Here is a 3,898-nt window from a genome sequence, read left to right as displayed (position 1 = left end):
AAAAAAAAAAAAAAAAAAAAAAAGGCAGTACATTTTACAACATAAAAATGCAAAACTTCTTAACATATAAAATCATAAACCATTTAAAAGGTAATTTTAAAATTACTGTGACAAATATTAAAAGCTTAGGACCCCAAAGCCATAGTAAGTAGCTGTTACTAACAAATAAAAAAAACAGTAACACTCACCACAGAAAATACACAAAAGCCAAACACCTAACTCACAGAAAATGAAAAAAAATGCACACATAAAACAACAACAAGTTCAACTTCATTAGTTATCAAAATTAATGAGCTACTATTTTCACCCATAAGATGGTGGTATTGAATATGATAAAAAAATGCTTTCCAAGAAAAGTTTTATCAATTTTGCTAATTACTTTAAAAGTCCTTTGAAAGTAATTTCAAAGAAATATGCTGAGGTATAGTACAAGAATGTTCACTGTAGCATTATTTTAATGGAAAATGAGCAACAAGCACAACAGGAAACAAAAAATAAAAGGTTTAATAAGTCACAGTACATTCTTCTTAAAGATAATATATAACCATTTAAAACATGTTTAAAAGAATATTTGATCATGTGGGATATTATAATAGAGTATCATGTAACCATGAAACATATTTTAGAAGAATAATGAAATGGGAAGACACTCATAACATTAAAAGAGTAGAAATGAAAGTATGGTACCAATGAAAAACTAATTAATAAATAAACATTTATAGATTGCTCAACCATGGAAAAGTGAAGTCACAAATCACCAATACCTTTAGAGTGGTTATTTCTAAGCATTGTTAATTAATTTTCAACATTTTCCAAATGTTCTATAATGTGTAAGTTTAAAATATTTAAATACATTTATCACATATGCAAATCCTAATTTAAAGCAAAATAGTTCTAATTATTTAATAATTCAAATCTGTCTTTTCTAAACTACATACAAAATCTTAAATTTACAAAACCACAAAGATTTCAAATAACTTCAGTAACTTGGTATTCATTCCTGGAGTAACCTAGTCTTAATAGTTATATATGTTGGATATGTGTCAAAATTTTGTGGCATCATAACCACCAAACTAAAATTTTAAAATACACTTGTTATCAACAAAGTACTAATAAACAAATAGTTGGTGTTCAGGCAATTAATTAATCTTATGAAGTTTATATGGTTATATCTGCTTTGTAAGAAACATGATATCAAAATTGTCCCATCAAGAAATGTTCTTCATATTCGAGTATTTTCAAATACCTCTTACTACCTTCAATATTAACCTAAGAAGCAATCATCTGTATATTCAAATGAAAACATACGCTTAAATATATACACCAAAGTATTTCATTTTTCTGGAAATGTAAGGTGTACCATGCCCTAAGATCAAAGTGCTTTTGTTAACCTAAACATTTATGTGTATTTTCTACTCTAAAATGCCTGAAATAGCATGTGGTAGAAAGGGGCTGCTAGGTAATCACCCCAGAAACATAAAAGGGAGAAAATTACACAACTGCCCTCTAAATATACTTTGTGTGTAGAGGACGTTAGAGATTTGACATCAGGTCAAACATTCTGTTGAAGAAAAAAAGAAGAATCTTTCCTAACTCCATTCTATCTCGTATGTGACGTCATTTAAAAATCCACCAACCAAAAGTATTACTTTCAATTACATCTAGTTAATATTTACTAATGGTATTTGTTTTAGGCAATAAAAATTTCCCTAAATTAACAGAGATTATAAAGCAACAGGGACGTCTTCATTTGACAGTAGACTGATTCAAACTTAAAGAGTTATAACCAACCAAGAAACCAGTTGTTGTATATATGAGCCATAGATGAAGTCTACGGAAAACATTTGCAATTTTTTTTGCCTAGTAAGAAAGAATTTGCACAACGGGAGAATTATAACAAATCTTATATAACTTCCCCCAGATGTGTTACATAAGATTTAACTATAGTTGACACTACCATTTTAAACTAATCAGTAGCATATTTATAATTACCTTCCCTAAAAAACTATTAATAAAACCAGGAACACACTTACAATTAAAAAATCACACACAGCTGCATCTAACACACATGTATACAGTATAGTGTTTAAAAGAAAAAACAGATTTTTTTTTATTAATGGTCCACTTTCCTCAAAGAGGCCTCAGGGTAATGGATGTTCTTTCTAGAATTCTTCATCAGAACTATTTACCAAATAAATGTTATAGCTTACATATCATAGCAAACAAAAATGCTAAGAAAATGAGTTAATTTAAAAAGCAACAATTATCTAGCTGAAGCAGTAATGAACAAGTCACCTAAAGAACTTAAAACATGTAAAATTCAAATGCCCAGAAACATACAAACTGATCAAAATTAAAACTTCATTTACTTAGGATCAAATATTTAAAACCAAAATAATCCTCAGATTGGGATTTCATTTTCGATCACACTGTAATTTCTTCCACTATTCCCTTTCCCCCAATATTCCCAAAACTAAAGTTGTTTCTGTTTTGTAAACATTCCACACATCCATAACACAACAGGTAAAAATAGGGTTAAAAAGGTATTTGCAAATATGCAGTCCAAATAAATGCACTTCCCGTGAGAACACCACTAGGTGCTGATCTTTACCACCCTAAATATAAAGCTCAATCCAGCAATATTTTAAAACTGAAATTATAATCAAGAACCACAAATGACAATCAGTTTCACAGAAAATTAAGTCCACAGCTTCCCAAAAAATCGAAAAAACAGAGAAGAGCTTGAGGTCGGCCCAAGAGTACAACATTAGAGAAATGTTTTTCTTGAAAAATGTGAGATTTTAAGGGTAACACAAAGAAACCCCTCAAGAACGAGGAAAATTAAATCTAGAACCCAAATGGCGTCCAACAAGAACATTAGATCTTGAAAATGAATATTGCGCTTGCGCAGCCACCGCCCCGCCAGCTGCACAACTGCAGCTAGAGCCCGACCCCCGCAAGATCACGTGCTCCCATGCAGCGCCGCCCGCAGCTCCGCAACCGCGCAGGCGCACACACAACTGCCGCAGCCGCCATAATGCGGTCTTGACTCTTCAGAAATACAATAGTAATTTAAGAAAATGTGGTTTTAACAGCCCCTGGGATTCACATATACCTTTTGGGGCGGAAGCTGAGGGAGGGGGAACCAAGTTCCTTCCTACAGAGCTGTCCCGCGCAGCCGTCCCCGACGTTGCCGCCTCAGCTTTTCGCGCGCTTCAGTCGCCGCGCCGCCGCTGCCACCGCCGCCGCCTCCGCAGATTCAAAAACAAACCCGCTTCTCCCTTGCACGCGCCGGGGCCGTTATGCAAATTATTGTGGGCGGGGCTCCGGGCTCGTGATATGTACCCCGCCCACTGTGCTATCAGCCAATAAGCTCAAGGACTAGCCATTCCCCATGCAAATTCTGGTTTTTTATTTGAATGAGGGAAATTGGCCCCGCCTCCTGCGTGGAAAAGAGTAGGAAGCCCGAGGTGGTGGCGCTGCGTCTCTCAGTTGCAGTGTGAGGTGTGTTTTTTGAGTGGAGCTTCTTCAATCAATAAGTAGCACTTTGTGAGCGCCCTCTATGAGGCTTAGAAAAGAAAGAAGGAAGGAGGTAGGTGAGAGTTAAAGAGCAGAGGGAAAAATTTTCAAAAAAGCCAGGAGTATGTTGATGTATTCATCATTTATGTTTTAAATGTACTTTGAATTGTATTAATAATGATGGAATGAAAAAAACATTTTTTTTTCAGTTGCTCAGTAACAGAGCAAGCACTTTTTATCATACTCTCTCACTAGAAGTTGTATTCATCCCATTCATTCAGTTTCATGCTGGGAGTCGGCCTTTAATGAATTCCACAGGAAGTAGTGGACAAGTCGCTACCTTACTGGTTAAGAGATCCGGGTTCAAGTTCAACTACTG

General features: G+C 34.8%; 1 protein-coding gene across 3 annotated transcripts in view; it reads right to left on the bottom strand.

Annotated features, from left to right (window-relative positions):
- Positions 1 to 3,311, bottom strand: part of ATF7IP (activating transcription factor 7 interacting protein) — a 141,141-nt gene extending 137,830 nt beyond the window's left edge. For 2 of the 3 annotated variants that reach the window (XM_017873354.1, XM_017873394.1), the window contains exon 1: positions 3,116 to 3,311. The gene's annotated coding sequence lies outside the window, so the exon portion shown is untranslated. The remainder of the gene's footprint in view (positions 1 to 3,115) is intronic. The other variant, XM_017873380.1, reaches the window with a different exon arrangement.
- Between the last annotated feature and the right edge of the window lie 587 nt (positions 3,312 to 3,898).

This window comes from Rhinopithecus bieti, unplaced genomic scaffold, assembly GCF_001698545.2.
Source record: "Rhinopithecus bieti isolate Rb0 unplaced genomic scaffold, ASM169854v2 scaffold_110, whole genome shotgun sequence".
Classification (NCBI taxonomy): domain Eukaryota; kingdom Metazoa; phylum Chordata; class Mammalia; order Primates; family Cercopithecidae; genus Rhinopithecus; species Rhinopithecus bieti.
Note: the sequence above shows the minus strand (reverse complement) of the source record. Positions and strands in the feature narration are given on the sequence as shown.